The 18,275-nt window shown below is 36.7% G+C and overlaps 1 protein-coding gene across 4 annotated transcripts in view; it reads right to left on the bottom strand.

Annotated features, from left to right (window-relative positions):
- The window catches only part of TENM4 (teneurin transmembrane protein 4), a 2,704,309-nt gene that overhangs the window by 2,043,676 nt on the left and 642,358 nt on the right, over positions 1 to 18,275 (bottom strand). For all 4 annotated transcript variants that reach the window (XM_070625735.1, XM_070625734.1, XM_070625736.1 and 1 more), the window contains one exon: positions 17,377 to 17,454. The gene's annotated coding sequence lies outside the window, so the exon portion shown is untranslated. The remainder of the gene's footprint in view (positions 1 to 17,376; positions 17,455 to 18,275) is intronic.

Below are 18,275 nucleotides of genomic sequence, written 5' to 3'. Positions count from 1 at the left end.
AGTATTATATGGAAACACCACATATACACAAACACTGGAGTAAATACACAGAATACATACCTGCCCCCTAAGATACCCAAACATGCCCTTGTTAAAAGTTTAGAGCAGCGCTGTGCAATAGAAACAGAATGGAATTCGCATAAGAAGTTTTAAATGTTTTAGTAGTCATACTAAAAAAAGTACAAAGAAAAGGTAGATTTGGGGACCGACCCCGTGGCGCAGTGGTTAAGTTCACACACTCTGCTGTGGCAGCCCAGGGTTCTGCCAGTTTAGATCCTGGGCGCCGACCTAATAGCACTCATCAGGCCATGCTGAGGGGGCATCCCACATAGCAGTGCCAGAAGGACCTACAACTAGAATATGCAACTATGCACTGGGGGGCTTTGGGGAGAAGAAAAGAAAAAGAAGACTGGCAACTGATGTTAGCTCAGGTGCCAATCTTTAAAAAAAAAAAAGGTAAATTTATTTTTAATAATATATTTTACTTAACCCAATATATCCAAAGTTTTCAATACATAATCAATAAGAAAATTATAAATGAGAATATTTTACATTCTTTTTTTGTATGCACTAAGTCTCCCAAATCAGGTGCGTATTTACACTGAAAGCATATCTCATTTTAGACTGCCACATTTCAAGTGCTCAGAAGTCACAGGTGGCTAATAACTACCATATTGGACAATAAGAATAATTTTAAAAGAAAGTATCAAAAATCAAGCTTAAAGTTAGTTACGTCATTTTAAGAATACTTTGCGTATTATGTTTGATTTTAGAATAATTTCAAGTTTACAGAAAAGTTAGAAAGATAGTACAGTTTCTGTATACCCTTCACCCATTTTCTCCTACTGTTAACATCTTATATTAATATGACACATTTGTCACAATCAATGAACCAATATTGATACGTTCTTATTAACTAAACTCCATACCTTATTTGGAGTTTATTAGTTGTTCCTAATGTGCTTTTCCTGTTCTAGAATTCCATTCAGGATGCCACATTACATTTAGTTGTCATGTCTCCTTAGGCTCCTCTGGGCTGTGACAATTTATCAGATTTTCCTTTATGACCTTGACAGTTTTGAAGACTACTCTTCAGGTATTCTATAGAATCTTTCTCGATTTAGGTTTGTCTGACTTTTGTCTTGTGGTTAGCTGGGGTTATGGATTTTGGGCAGGAAGACCTCCACAGGTGAAGTGCTATTCTCAGCACATGTCAATAGTACATGTGATCAACGTGTGACTTATCACTGATGATGTTAACGTTAATCAACAACCTAAGGGAGGGTTTTCCAAGATTCTCTACTGTAAAGTTATTCTCCCCCTTTCCATACTGTACTCTTTGTAAGCAAGTCACTAAGCATAGCCCATCATCAAGGAGTAGAGGGGCAAGTATTTACATAAATTATTTGAAATTCTCCTGTATGAGAGATTCATCTCTTCTCCCTTATTTACTTTTTATTCTATCATTTACTTATATCTGTATGGACTTCATTTTGTACTTGGGGGTATAGGTCAATACTACCTTATTTATTTTGTTAGTCACATTGTTCCAGCTTGCCATCGGGAGCTCTTTGAGCTGGCTTCTGTGTCCCTTTGGCATAGTCTCATCATTTTGTGTTTTGAGCAATTCCTTCGTCTTTGGCACTACAAGATGGTCCAGGTTTATCTTACATATTCCATGCCCCAGCTCTAAAAACAGCCATTTATCCAGGGCGTTTTGGTACCTTCTATTGGAGACTGGCATTGGAAACTGAGATTTGGGCCCTGGATCATATTATCTTTTCATGGGAGAGTTCTGTTATCTTCTATAAATGTATAGACTACTGTACAATTTGAGGGATTCAATATTTCAGGTTAAGCTTTCTGACTCGCATCTTTCGAACCAGTCTCTCACTCCTACAGCAGCTGTAGGCTGAGAAAGCCTAGCTATATGTTACTCTTTCACACTGAACTCCTCTTTGTTCAAACGAAGATTGCCAGATGTTTTCACGTGTGCGTTAACCCCTAACTGAAGACCTTCTCTGAAGCAATCAGAAGACTTGAAAGAGAATTGAAAATTTCTGGTGAACATTTTCCATCAAAAGGTATTTCATAGATTTATCTATCCTCGTGGATTGGCTATTTGTTAGAATGTTTCACTTGAACTTGAAAAGAACTAGCTATGGAGATCTACACAACCAAACAGCAAAAACAAGCACATCCACGGTTTGTTCAGTGCTACTTGTCAGGCACTGGGCTGATTAATCTGCACCATGACCTCACTTAATGCTTAAAACAGCACTATGCATAGGTGCTATTTGCTATCACTATTATCTCTACTTTACAGTCAAGGAAACTGAACCTGAAAGATTAACTCGCCCATGGCTATACAGCGAGGGATGGACTGAGGTGGAGCTTTGAGTGCTAATCTCTGACTTCAATTAACCTCATTTGTCTAACCCCAATTAACCACTGTATAATATCACCTGGAACAGAGAGAGTCTCAGACTATACTGCTTCATATAATTTTAAAAGGGATTCCAACTATTTGTGCTTGATATATGAGCCTTTACATGTAATTTTAAGAAGAAGAGAGAATTTGTTTTCAGAACACTCTCTTAAGTGTTGGCTCAGCAGTTGCAATCAACACAAACATGGCTGTAAAATTCAACCAAAACTGATCCATATAAAGACTTATGAGAAGAGACGGCATATTCTTTGGGGAATTCTCTGAGAAATCATGTTGTCTAATAAGAAAATTTATATTTGCTTTGCAATTCAATTTTATATAAGGATACTGATATAAATAAGCAGCTTTAGTTAGTAATAGAACTATACCAACAGATTTCCACTAATAAATGAATATTTCTTATTATTCTTTTCTTATTAGTTTTAGCTTAGAAAGCAGCATTGCAGAGTGGAAAACACATGGGTTTGGAAACCAGCGAGAACTTGATTCAAGTCCTGACCCTGTCATTTATTAATGATTTTAAGGAAGTTTCTTAAGTGTTCTGTGCCTCAGTTTCCTCAGTGGTAAAATGAAAATAATAGAGGATTGTTATGAAGACTAAATGAGATAACACATGCAAAGGGCCTGACCAACAGTTAATCCCACTGGTCTGCAATGATACGTCCAACTGCAACACGACAACCTGCAATGTGTGCTGATCAGGTGCACAGCACATACTGCTGAGTTAGAAGTGGTTTGGATGCATGATGTCATGTAATCCTCACTGAAATCCTTTGAGGTGTGTATTTCTGTTATGGTTGATTACAAATAAGGGAAAAAGATGTAGGGATGTGAAGTTTATCAGACACAGTATGGGAAAAGTCAGAATTTAAATCTAGTATTGTCTTAAGCCGAGGCGTAAATTTTAATCCTTCTGCTTCACTAGTTTCCACTATGAGCTCCACGAACAACACGACAGAGTCTATCCTGTTCCCACTGTATCCTTACTGTTCTGCTTAATGAATTATGATGCACATTAACTTTGATAAGTAACTGATGGATGAGGGAATGAGAAATGACTTCCTTTTTCTCTCTCCAGGACTAAATAAAATTTAGCCAAATTAGGCATTCCTTAATCCTTAGGCCCAGCTTTATTCCCTTTCCTTCTTTGCCTGCAAAAATTATTTTGTAACAAGCCTGAAACACTCACCGCTCATTCCTTTGTGTGAAAATTGCATAAGCAGTCTCCAGATCCATCCAACTTATAATAAAAAGAGTAAATGACAAGTCTATTATTAAAGTTTTGATTAGTACTATTAGCCAAGGTCCAAAGAGGGTTTTTGTTCGATAGTTTTGAAAAACCAAAGCGGCAAATTTCATGTAGGTTTCTATGCATTTGCCACAGAATGAATGACTGACACTTCAGATTGTCAAAATGTCGAATTCCTTCAAAGCTTTCCAAACAGGATGGAATAGGGGGGACTGCTTTTCATGTTTCCAGACAGACTGCTAATTTTAAAGTTTAACCTCTCCTTTGCCAACTAATTTAAGTTTATTATTCTGGCTTTCTACTCTCTCTGCTGTTAGTGCTTCCATGAGAAACAATAACTGAGTTGGATTAGAGGAGCTGTTCTTGAACCAATAAGGAGCTCTGTGCCCACGTGTAGCATCGTGGCCTACTGAATTTATTGTCCCTAAGCAAGACAACGAATCCCCATTCTAATCACTTTTAATCTGTGCTGCTTTGGGGAGGAACTTAGAATCCACCCGTGTTTTCAAATAAAGAGGTGTGGATGTAATCCACAAGTGGTACGGCATGCTTCCGCCACATGAAAGTATGGCTTGTTTGGCTTCCATTAAGAACCACCATGGCAGGCCCTGGCATGATATAACATCCGATCTATATTCTGATTTGAAGAAAATCATGAAAATTCTCCTTTGACTACATGAGTCCTAATCACCAATAGGCTTTGGAATGAGATTTGCATCCAGGTTGGGGATAGAATGCGTAGTGAAAAGACAAATGGCCTTGAAATGAGACAGGCTTGGTTTTAAGTCATGGCTCTGCCCCTTACTAGCTTCTAGGCCAATGTGGGCTAATTTGTTTCAACAGCTGCAGAGTAAATCCCTACCCCCACCAGCACTTTTTCAAATATATGCTAATTGGTATCACTGGAAATCCTGCAGAGATTATTTGGAACATTTGTTGCAATTCCATTACTATGTTTAAAAAAAAATGTGTGCTGCTCGTCCTATCCCTTCACTGCTGCCAGTCGTGTTGCTAAAATGCAAATCATGCCACGGCCCCACTCGCGGGCTCTACATTGCCCGATGAATATAGTCCAAGGCCCCATGCAGACTGGGGAAAAGCCTGGTGCACCACCATGGCGGTCCCCACCATTGCCTGCCTCAGTCTCCATTTTTCAGCTCTTCCAAACCTCTGTGCTTTACATGATTGATAATCCTTGACATATGTCTATACTCATGAAGCCATCACCAGTACAAAGGTAATGACTATATCCATCACCCCAAAAGTTTCTCTTGCCCCCTTTAATCCCACTCTCCTGCCTGCTTCCCAGTCCCCAGGTAACAATTGATTCATTTTCTGTTGCTATCAATTAGTTTGCACTTTCTAGAATTTTATATAAATGGAAATCAAACAGTATGTACTCTTTTTTTATCTCGCTTCTTTATCTCAGAATAAATAATATGAGATTCATGTATATTGCTGCATATGTCAGTAGTTCATTCCTTTTTATTGCCTGTTATTGAATGATTCTGTTGTATGGCTGTACCGTAGTTGGTACATCCATTCACCTGTTGATGGTTGTTTCCAGTTTTGGTATATTACAAATAATGTAACTACGAACATTCATCTGGGAGTCTTTGTATAGATGTATACTTTCATTTTTCTTGGCTAAATACCTAAGATTGTAATGGCTGTGTTGATGGGAGTTATGTTTAACTTTTTAAGAAATCATCAAAATGTTTTCCCAAGGGTTTGTACCATTTCACATGCCTACCAGCAGTGTATAAAATTTCCAGTTTCTCCGCATCCTTACTAACAAATAGTGTCATCATTCATTTTAATTTTAGACATTCTAATAGGTGTGTAATAGCATCTTTTCTGGTTTTAATTTATATTTCCTTAACGATTAATGATAAATGCTTATTTACCATCTGTAATTATTCTTTGGTGAAGTAGCTGTAAAATTCTTTGCCTGTTTTTTATTGGTTTGTTTGACTTCTTATAAGGACATTTGGAGAGCTCTTTATATATCCTGGAATAAAATCTGTTATCAGATATTTGATTTGCAAATACTTTTTCCAAGTCTGTGGCTTTTTAAATATTCTCTTAGCAGTGTCTTTCAAAGAGCAAAAGTATTTAATTGTGATTAAGTCCAATTTGTGAATTATTATTATTTTTTTTTGGTGAGGAAGATCTGCCCTGAGTGGTCATCCATTGGCAATCTTTCTCCTTTTTTCTTTTGCTGAGGAAGACCAGCCCTGAGCTAACATCTGTGCCAATCCTCCTCTACTTTACATGCGAGATGCCTCCACAGCATGGCTGACAAGTGATTTAGGTCTGCACCTGGGATCCAAACCCATGAACCTGGGCCACCAAAGCAGAAGGTGCTGTCCTTAACCACTATGCCATGGGGCTGGTCCCTCACATTTTTGATACTACTTTAAACAGCATGTTAAAAATCAAATTTCAATTTGCCTTTGTATCCTACAACCTTGATAAACTTACGTAGGGCTAATAGATTTTTTGTAGCTTTTCTACTAAAAAAGCATTATTTGGGGTTCTCCACATAGATGATCATGTCATCTGCAAACAATAACAGTTTTAATTTTTCCATTCCAATCTGGATATCTTTCTTTCCCTCTCTTTATTTTCCTTTTTTATTTCTAACGCATACACTAGAATCTTCAGCCATGTGTTAAATGTAAGCGGGGAAGGCAAAATTCTTACCTTGTTCCTGATCTTCAGGGGAGACAATATCTTTCACTATTCTCTGCCCCTTCACTGGTTGAAGAAGTTTCCTTCTAGTCCAAGTTTAATAGGAGTTTTTATCGGGAATATATGTTAGAGTTTTTAAAATACTTTTCCTGCCTCTATTGAGATGATTATGTGGTTCACTAAGTCAACCTTGTATTGCTGTAATAAACCTCAATTGTATAGCATGTGTGATCCATATTATATGCTGTCAGATTTCATTTGCTAAAATTTTGTTAAGAATTTTTGCATCTATGTTTGAGAGGGATGTTAATCTGTAGTAATGTTTTTGTCTGGTTTAGGTATTAAGGTAATTCTGGCTTCAAATAATTAGTTGAGAAACATAGCTGTTCAATTTTCTGTAAGAATTTGTATAGAGTTGCTATTGTTTCTCCTTTAAATGTTTGGTGGAATTTGCAAGTAAAGCCCTTGTAGGGGAGGAAGAATATTCATCTACCGTCTAGGTTTTTATGGCTGGCCTAAGAATTAAACTGACATAAGACAGAGTAACAGGAGAAAATCAAAGTATACTAACATGTTTACATGGGAGAAACCCAGGATATCTGAGTAACTGGCCAATAAAGGCCAAAGCCACTACCTTAAATACCATCTTCAGCTAAAGACAAAAGAGGGTGTTGGGCATGGTGGTTTGGGACTTCACAGAGGAGGAAGGCAATTCACATGGAGATGGAAAAGCAAAGATTTGGTAAACAAATGATGAACATGCCTTGCAGAGATAATGGGACATGGAGAGGACTTTGATTAAATGGCCCTTAACAGGTTTCTCCCTGTCTAGCACACCTAATTTATATTATACTGTAGTTATCTTTTGGTACTAACTCCTTCCTGGAACAGGCCTTCCATCTTAAATTCTCTTAAGCAGTTAGATGGAAGGTCAAAATTTCTTTCTGACTCTTTTGTTTTTAAAAACAATCTAGCCACAGAGACACACTTTGGAGTGGCAAATTTTGATCCCCCACACCCTCTTGGCCTGGACTTTTCTTTGTGGGGAGGTTATTAACTATAAACTCAATTTCTTTAACATTTATAGTGTCACTTAATTTATCTATTTCTTCTTGAGAGTATTAGTCTCCTAGGGCGACTGTGACAAACTGACACAAACTAGGTGACATGAAACAACAAAAATTTATTTTCTCACTTTTCTGGTGGTCAGAAGTTGAAATCAAGGTTCCAGCAGAGCCAAACTCTCTCTGAGAGCTCTAGAGAGAACCCTTCCTTGCCTCTTCCAACTTGCAGTGGCTCCTTGGCTTATGGCAGCATAACTGCAATCTTTGCCTCAGTCTTCACATAGCTTTCTTCTCTGTGTCTCTCTGTGTGTAAATCGCTGTCTCTTTTCTCTTATAAAGACATCAGTCATTGGATTTAAGGTCCACTCTAAATCTGGAAGATTTCGTCTTGAGATCCTTACCTAACTACATCTACAAAGACTCTAATTTGGGGGATACTATTTAACACACTGCAGTGAGCTTTGCTAAGTTGTGTCTTTCAAGAGATTTGTCCATTTCATCTAAGTTGTCAAATTTATTGGTATGGTTCATAATATTCACTGTCACATCTTGATATTGGTAATGTGTGTTTATTCTCTTTTCCTTCTAGATCAATCTGGCTAGAGGTTTATCAATTTTATTGATCTTTCTGAGGAATAAGCTTTTTGGTCTCATCGATTTTCTCTATTGTTTTTCTGTCTTCTATCTCATTGAGGAGATCATTGACTCTATTATTTCCTGTCTTTTGCTTACCTTGCATTTAATTTACTCTTCTTTTATACGGTTCTTAAAGTGGAAACTGAGGTCATAATTTTGACTTTTCTTATTGTCTAAAATAGGTATTTAGTGCTACAAAATTTCCTCTATGTTCTGTCTTAGCTAAATCCCACGAATTTTGATATGTTGCATTTTCATTTTCATCCAGTTCAAAATAATTCCTAACTTCCCTCTTTATTTCTTCTTTGGGCCATGGGTTATTGAGAAGTGTGTTATTTAGTGTTCCAAAGTTGGAGATTTTCCAGATATCTTTTGTTATTGATTTCTAAATTAATTTCATTGTGGTCATAGAAGATATATGTGTAATGTAAATTATTTTAAATTTATTGAAACATTTGTTATGGCCAGAATATGATCTATCTTGCTAAATGTTCTGTGGGCACTTGAAAAGAACCTATATTCTGCTCCTGGTGAGTGGAGTAGTCTATAAATGTTAATTATGCCAAGTGAGTTTCTAGTGTTAAAATCATCTATAACCTTACTGATTTTCTCTTGACTTGTCCTATTTGTTTCAAGAGAGGGGCATTGAAATTTCTAATTATGATTATAGATTTATTGATTACTTGCAGTTCCAATACATTTTACTTCATATATTTTGAAGCTCTGTTATCAGGTACATAATGGTTTAGAATCATTATTTCCACTTTATGAGTTGACTCCTTTAACATTATGAAATGACCCTCTTTTTTTAAAAAAAAAAAAGATTTTTTTATTTTTTCCTTTTTCTCCCCAAAGCCGCCCAGTACATAGTTGTATATTCTTCCTTGTGGGTCCTTCCAGTTGTGGCATGTGGGACGCTGCCTCAGCGTGGTTTGATGAGCAGTCCCATGTCTGCGCCCAGGATTTGAACCAACGAAACACTGGTCCGCCTGCAGCGGAGCGCGCGAGCTTAACCACTCGGCTGCGGGGCCAGCCCCATGAAATGAGCCTCTTTATTCCTGGTAATAGTCTTTGCCTGAAACCTAATTTGTCTGATATATTTACTGCAGCTTTCTTTTGCTTAGAGTTAGCATGATATATTTTTCCCATTTTCTTTTACTTTTAACCTATTTGTATCTCTATATTTAATGTATGTTACTTATGGTTGATAGATGCTTTTTATCCAATCTGACAATCTCTTGACTTCTAATTGGGGTGTTTAGTCCATTTATATTTAATGAGGTTATTGATACAGTTAGCTTCAAATCTACCATCATGCTTTTTTTTTTATATATAACTACTTATCCCATATAATCTTTGCAGCCTTTTTCCTCTTATTATGTCTTCTTTTGGATTAACTATGTTCTTTTGCTTTTTACTTTCTTTTTTTAGCTACACCTGGCTTATTATTTTGATAGTTGCTTTAGAGTTTATAGTATACATTTTTGACTAGTTAGTCTACCTTCAGATGCTATGATAACACTGTATGCATAGTATAAGAACCATACGATAATATACTGCCATTTCTTCCCTCCTGGCCTTTTGCTATTATTGTCATACATTTGACTCCTATGTATGTTATAAAACTCATTACATTGTTAATACTTTTCTTTAAACAATTAATTACCTTTTAAATATATTTAAAAATAAGACACTTTTTAAAAAATATTTACCCATGTAGTTACCATTTCTGATGTTTTGCATTTCTTTTTGTGGGTATGTGTGTGTTAATAATTTTTGATCTTTCAGTGCAAATACTGCACCCACAAGTTAAATATAAGAAACTTGTCTTTCCATGTCATGACTTAAAACAATTTTTAATGGATTTACTGAAATATAATTCTTGTATGATACAATTCCCCATTTAAAGTATATAATCAATGATGTTTAGTATATTCACAAAGTTGTGAAACCATCACTACAATCTAATTTTATGAACTTTTTATTACAAAAAAATAAAAATAAACTTTGTACCCATTATCAGTCACTCCCTATTTCCTCCCAATTCTCTTCCTACCCACTCCTGGGTAAACCTTAATCTACTTCCTTCTCTGTATATTTATCTATTCTGGATCTTTCATGTAAGTGGAATCATGACCATTATTGGTTTTTTATGGTCTGTTGTAGCTGGCTTATTTTACTTAGCATAATGTTTTCAAGTTTCCTCCATGTTGCAGCACATATCAATGCTTCATTCCTTTTTATTGTTGAATACTTTTCCATTGCATGAAAGTACCATATTTTGTTAACTTACTCATCAGTTGATGGAAATGTAAGTTGTTTCTACTCTTTGGCCGTTATGACTACTGCTATAATGAACATTTGTGTACAAAGTTTAGTATGAAGACATTTTGAAATTTCTTGGGTATATAACTAGGAGTGAAATTGCTAGGAGTCATATAATAATTCTATATTTAACATTTTTGAAGACCTGTCAAAGTGTTTTCCAAAGTGGCTATACCATTCTTAATCCCTACCAGCAACATATGAGAATTCCAATTTGTATGTATTCTCCCCAACACTTGTTATTATCCTTAATTTTTGTTATAGTCATCCTAGTGTGTGTGAAGTAACATCATATCATGTTTTTGATTTGCATTTCCTGTTGGGTAATGCACATTTTCCCATGTGCTTTTTGATCATTTGTACACTATCTTTAGAGAAATGTCTATCCATATCCTTTTCCCATTTTTTATTGGATTATTTATCTTTCTATTATTGAGCCGTGATCATCATTTATACATTCTGAATATGAATTCCTTATCAGGTATATGATTTTCAAATATTTTGTCTCATTCAGTGGGTTTTCTTTTCACTTAATTGACAATATTGTCTACAGCACAAAACTCCTTAACTTTGTGAAGTTTGATTTACCTATTTCTTCATTTGTCACTTATACTTTTGGTGTCATATCTAAGAAGACTTTGATTAGGAAACAATTTACACCAGCCACTGGTCTAAGCCCTGGGATACACCCATAATCAAAAAAGACATAGTGCCTGCTTTCACGTAGATTATGTTCAGTAGGAGTGCAGGCATTTATTCAAATGAACACACAAATACATAATTGCAAATTAGTTAGTGCTGTAAAGGAAAAGACAGAGCTATGAGGAAATGTAACAGGGGACCAAACATGGGTGTTTGTGTGTGTGTGTGTGTCTGTGCATATGTGTGCCTGTGTTTTGGGAGGAAGTCATCAAAGAAGTGTTTCCTGGTGAAACAATATTTTAATTGAGGACTGTAAGACCTAAAAGAAAAAATTACAATGGAGAAAATTTTCTATGCAGAAAGGACCTGAGCAGGCACGTCACCTAGAGGAACTGAAAATGAACAGCATTGAGTTGAGAAAGAGCAGGGGTGCATCAGACGAGGCTGCAGAAGTAAGCAGGAGTAATAGCATGCAGAGTCTTGTAAATCACATTAAGGACTTTAATATTTTCTCTAAAAGCAATAGGGAGTGATTTGAGGGTTAATCTCTTTGGCTGCAGAATGGAAACAGATTGTGGAGTGAATAAGTGGCAGAAAGAAGACTAGTTAGCAGGCAAGTGCAGTCATTCAGGAAAGAGATAATGGTGGCATGGAGTATGGTAATAGCGGTGGAGTTGAAGAAAAGTAAGGAAACTGTAGAGATCTTTACTTTCAAAGGAATAGAGGGGCCGTCCAGGTTGCATAGTGGTTAAGGTCGCGCACTCTGCTTTGGTGGCCCGAGTTCGCAGCTTCAGATCCTGGGCGCAGACCTAGCACTGCTTGTCAAGCCACGCTGTGGAAGCATCCCACACAAAATAGAGGAAGATTGGCACAGATGCTAGCTCAGTAACAGTCTTCCTCAAGCAAAAAGAGGAAGATTGGCCACAGATGTTAGCACAGGGCCAAGCTTCCTTGCAAAAAAAAAAAAAGAAAGAATGAAACAGAGCTTGGCCTTAGATAGGATATTGGGATGTAGCACAAGTGATTGATTGCTATCTTTGTGTTAGAAAGAAGAAGGCATCCTCTGATTCTTGAGTCTTGAAGTTAGCTTATCTGGTTCCCAAACATTTACTCGTTCCTCAACAAGATTGTGTATCTGACCTTCTTGCTTTGTCTGCTTACAGATGTGACCTCATTAACTTCTGATTTCTGGTCTTTTCTCCTATATACAGACTCCATATTACCTTTCAGATACAATACTTGATACAGGTCCTCAAGTACTAATATTGCATCCTCTTCTCTGCTACTATGCATTCATCTCCTTAGATTATTTTTCCTCTGGCAGCCAATGATATAATCCGTACAACCAAGTTCTGTCTTCTAGACTTTACCAAGTACTAGATTATGTGACTGACATTCTTCCAGGCAATACCCTAGAATGTGGAAGAGGCAAGGGGAATTTTCCTCCCTGACCTTTGAACACTGGTCTCAAGTAGAGATCATCAAGTCTTATAACTGGAATGTAATCTTAACAGCTCTGAAACTGTGACACCTCCACAATGGGAATATCCTCCAAGTTTCCAGCACCTCCTCATCCTCCATTTCTAGTCAAATCACCCACTCACCACACCCTCTACAGAACAAAATAAAATATTTAATGTCTCTTTCAGATATAAAAATTGATGAGCTTCTTTCTAATGTTGAAGCTTTAGGGAATGTGATATATAATTACCTTCTCCTAAAATTCCACATGCTACAGCTCCAAAGTTGGCAGTGCATATCCCTGTAATTACTTCTATAGGTAATTACATTTACATAATACTTATATGATTTTATTTACAGAATATCTAAGGTGATGATTCATTTTACAGAAACTTCTTAGATGTCCCAAACAGGACACACTAGATCTATATTTATTTCTTACATGAATGATAGGGAAAAAAAATAAGTATATAAATATCTATTAGCTTGTCATAGTTAGGCAAGTATATAGAAATTTGGGAATTGATATTCACATAGACATAAATATAACGAAAAAGAGTAGAAAAGCCATACCATGTCAGAGTGACAAATCATCGTTTCCATATAATATCAAGAGAGAGGTATGTTACATCCCAAGTATAAGCAACATGAAAGCACTCCATAATGATAATGAAAATCAAATGCATGGATTTTCCCCTAGAGTTGCATATATTCCATCCCAGGTGTGTGTGTGTGCAGAACCCAGTGGGTTTCAATACATAATGAGAAGATTTAAGGCTTTCGAGCCAACTATATCTGGGTTCAAATCTTAGCTGTGCAACTTTCAGCTGAATGATCTCAGATAAGTTATTTAGTCCCTCTGAATCTAATTTTCCCATCAAAGTTCAGATAATAATACATCCTTCAGAGTGCTGCTATAAGGATTAAATAAGATAACTAATAGAAATCAAAGAGTGCTTGGTATATGGCAGGTGATCAGCAAATGTTAGTTTCATTCTTCCTCTTAATTCTTTTCTTTACAGAAATTTATGTATCTTCATATCAGTTTTGCCCATTGGTAAATAAGCCATTTAGTTAAAATTATTTTATGTATGAAGCTAATTTCCAAAGAATTTGCTTAATACAGAGGTTTTCACACTTCAGTGAATATCAGAATCCCCCAGAGGGCTTGCTGTTCCATAAATTGCTGGGCTCCACCACCAGAGTGTTTGATTCACATGGTCTGGGTAAGCTCAAGAATTTGTATTGACAAAAAGTTATGCTAATGCTGCTGACTGGGAACCACAGTTTGAGAACTGCTGTTGTAATACATGTGCAACCACCAAAATGATATGATTGGCAAAAAAGAGGGAAGCCCACATTTTCCACAACCATATTTGCTATCCTAAACTTTGAATGGATTCTGCAGAGTCAGCATGATCCAGCAGATGGAAGTCAGCCTATCCAGACTTCTCTGTCTCTCAATGTGTTGACACTGGGCATGTCACTTCTCTATTCTTGGATTGAGTTTCTCCATCCTAAAGTTTAGAGGACTGGAGTAGGTCAGTGTTTTCTAAATTGTGTTCTCTAATCATTGCGGGGGTCTTCAGAGAAAATTTGGGGATGGTGTTGGTGGGAGAGTTGAACAAACAAGAATCTGAGCCTTTCCCATTCCCAAATAAATCAGCTCTCCTTGTATAACTTTTATATATAGTGTAGTTCCACATAAGAAACAAAACCAAATCAAACAAAACAAATCCAAACAAACAATCTAGTCTGAAAAAACTTTGGGCTAGGTGATATCCATGGTCACTTTTACCGTAGTGTTCTCAGATATTGAACTCCATATATGGAACATTCTATACTCCTAGTTTTCTGTGTTTGCGATGATAATCAATAGTGAAAAAGACCTGAGGCTCTGCAAATCTTCAAACTCCGAGCTATCTTTGGTGCACTTTTTTTTTTTTTTAAAGATTTTATTTTTTCCTTTTTTCTCCCCAAAGCCCCCGGTACATAGTTGTATATGCTTCGTTGTGGGTTCTTCTAGTTGTGGTATGTGGGACGCTGCCTCAGTGTGGTTTGATGAGCAGTGCCATGTCCACGCCCAGGATTCGAACCAATGAAACACTGGGCTGCCTGCAGCGGAGCGCGCGAACTTAACCACTCAGCCACGGGGCCAGCCCCTTTGGTGCACTTTTAGTGATAAGGTTTTGTTCAATTCCAACTAGTTAAAAATAGATAAGCCATTCTTATTCCTTGTGATGACTCTGTTAATCTATATCCATATCTACCACTCTGATTAATAATCTAAGCAATTTCATAATACAGTCAACATTTTTGAGCGCTTGCTCTGAGCTACCCAGTATACTAAGAGCTTGAAATGCATTACCTAGTTCAATCCTTGGAGACACCCTTTGGGGTAATATCATTGTTCCCACCTGCAAAGGAAGCAGCTGTAGCAAAAGGAGATTAAATTACTTGTTCCTGACTCACAGCCCGTGAAAGATGAGGCGAGATGTGATCCTAAGTCTACTTGTGCTGTATTTATGCTGTAAAAAGATTCAAATGGTCAGGTAGTTATCAAATGGGACAACCAAAATAGATCTGTTTGTCTGATGACAAAAAAAAATTAAAAGAAAGGACAAAGATATTCAGTCCCAATGTGAGAGGAGCTAGCCTTCACAGAGGCCTTTCCTCCAGGGCGTAGGAAGGAGAAGGGTTGAAATGGTTTGCCCAGAATCATGAAGGCAGTCATATGAACTTTGAAACACTCTTCCTTTATTGTTTGTTGTGTTTTCCAAATGTGAGTTTGGTCAAAAGCCTTTAGGTTAAATTAATGGCATTAAAACAAACAAAAGTATATGTCAAGTAAATGCCATGGTCAAAAGTAGTAAGAAATGTGTGTGTGGTTGGGGTGAGTATGCTATGAAATAGTGAAGGCATCAGGGAACACAGAAATACCACTGTAGCACCACCTCTTTGACCAGAAAGACCAATAACCTCTTAATCACGGATATTGACTCCAAAGATGCTTCATTTTTAACCTTCTAATTGCATATGAATAAAGCTTAGTAAAGCAGATTAGACCCATGGCCCATAATCTAAAGAGATCTAGAGAGTGATTTTATACAAACCCTGAGCAGATCAGTAGTCAGAGGACTCATTCTAATCGAAAGATATGCATCCCTCTTTTTTTTTGAGGAAAATTAGCCCTGAGCTAACTGCTGCCAATCCTCTTCTTTTTGCTGAGGAAGACTGGCCCTGAGCTAACATCCATGCCCATCTTCCTCTACTTTATATATGGGACGCCCACCACAGCACAGCGCACCAAGCGGTGCCATGTCTGCACCCCGGATCCGAACCGTCAATTCCCAGGCCGCCGGGAGGTGGAACATGCAAACTTAACTGCTGCACCACCGGGCTGGCCCCCATCCCTATTCTTAATAACTGTCTAAGTAATCCAGACAATAAACAAGGGGCTACCCCAAATGAGACTGATGATTGAGACTGTTGTAGTCAGAAAGTCACATGCTATCACTCTTGATGTGATGGTAACTTACATCATACATTAGGATTTTAAGCTTGACTCTATTGTTCTTCCTCAGGACATTGGCTAACCAGGAACCCACCCCCAGTCTAGCCTGCTCATCTATATTCTGCAGCTTTGTGCATTACTTATTCTCAGCAAGTCTTTGTGAAGGTTGAAGAGAAGGGATTACTGCAAAATTTATTTAAATAAAAGGTATGAATTACCATACTGTTTTTATAAACAAACAAACAAATGGGAATCACCTTGGCCTCAATTCTTTCCTCAACTTTGAAATTAATGTCAATTCATTGACACATACATTATATTTTTAAGTTTTTCTCATGACCTAATAAATTGGAAATCTCAATGAAAAATACTAAATAGGGAATATACTTAGAAATAAGAGATAGGTATGACCAATATGAGAGAAATCAGTTAGCTGTTATAAAATCTTTGTATTTTGACAACTAAATGTCATAAACAATTGATTTTTATAGGATTTTCAGCCAACAAGCAGAGGAATATCTAATATCAACAAGAATGGTAGTATTCTAATAGATGATGATAATCCATTCACAGGCTTTTCTAATCCTGCTGTCAATATACTGAGGCACTGATGCACTTGGCATGAAATTCTGATTGTTTTGTTTTCCCTTCCCATGTTTCTCCCAGTCTCTTTGTCAAAATCACCATCCGTAAAAGCAAATGATATTTCATTTTCCCAACATACCACAGTTGTGTGTCTATTCTCCAGAGTGGACAGTGCAGCTATTTCCAGATATCATGTACTTTGCAGGTCACACATCTTTACAACTTTCACTAGTACCTGATTTCTACTTCACAAAAATTTGAATCCCACCATCTTGAAAAATACAATCAAAGACTGAGTATTCAGTTTAATTTGTGGTTTTAACCCCTACATTTTCACATTGAAGGGAAACATCTGTCCTACTAATCATTGTTACTTTCATTTCAACAGACAATGCAATCAAATACTGATTAGAATAAGATGCTGCGAGCTTCCAGAGCACATCAAACAGAAGAACAATGAACCCCCCGATTATACTAGAAGGACTGTGACTAAAGGCATTTAGACAGAATATGTGTTGATAGGGTAATTATTAGGTGGAGTAAATTGCAATGTAGAAGCTTTAACAAGTACTTGTATAAATAGTTTCTTTTCCACAAAAGAGATCTTGTAGTAGAGAAAAAATGGTCCCTTGCTTCTAGTAATTTCTAAAATCAATTGCCTCAAGTTCTATTGTAAGAACATTTTTAAAGTTTCACTCTGAAGTGCATTATATGTATTTAATTTTCACTGGGTTCTTTTTGGTCCTGGAAACCATACCTGATGCGGTGGTTTCTTCTTTACCCCGTGCAGTGAGAATCGATAGATTGATGCCGTGAGACAGCTATCTGGGGTGATCTAAAATGAAAAAGGCATTTTGAAATTAGGAGAAGAAACCTGCAAACTTCAATAATGATGGCCTCATAATAGGATGCTTTTCAGTCAATCAACAATATTTATAGTACATGCACTGTTTCCTGAGCCCAGTTTCATGTGGGCATCGAAGTGCAAAAGAGAGAGTGGAAAGAACCTAGTTTGATGCCTCTAAACATTTATGAAATGGATGGATGAGCAAATAAAAACGGAAAAAGTTAATCCTTTCTCTGGATAAGTTTATAAATTACTTGAGAAGGAAAAAATAACATGAAAAAGATCTATTAATCACAGTATATTAAATATATAAATCTGAATTATATGAAATTTCTACAAATTTTGGAACTGAAGATGAGACAAAAGTAAAATTTGAATACGATTAGAGACAAGGCTTCCCAGAAAATAGATTACTTCTGGAGAACCTACCAAAACCACCTAGATCACATACTCTAAACACTAATTCTAGAGAGCAGATGGTCCCTGGAAGAAAAGAGAAAGTTGATCACACACACACATACATGTACCCATACATATGTACACATATGTATATGTATTTATATCTAATTTAACATTAATGATTTGATATTGTGAGTGTGTTAGCTTAAGATATAAATCTCAGTTATTCTATCAAAAATCACATTCTATGGCATTCACTTGGCATTACATCAGAAAGACCATCCTCCAGACTCAACTCTAGGGCTTCCTTATGCATCTCTCCATCATCACTTGAGCCTTTGGTAATTAACCTGATGACTGTCCAAAAAGAATCTGCATTGGTGAAATCAGTGGCTTATTAATTAGCATGA

This window comes from Equus przewalskii, chromosome 6 (genome assembly GCF_037783145.1).
Source record: "Equus przewalskii isolate Varuska chromosome 6, EquPr2, whole genome shotgun sequence".
Classification (NCBI taxonomy): Eukaryota; Metazoa; Chordata; class Mammalia; order Perissodactyla; family Equidae; genus Equus; species Equus przewalskii.
The sequence above is the reverse complement of the archived record's forward strand: the minus strand, read 5'-3'. Positions and strand labels throughout refer to the sequence as shown.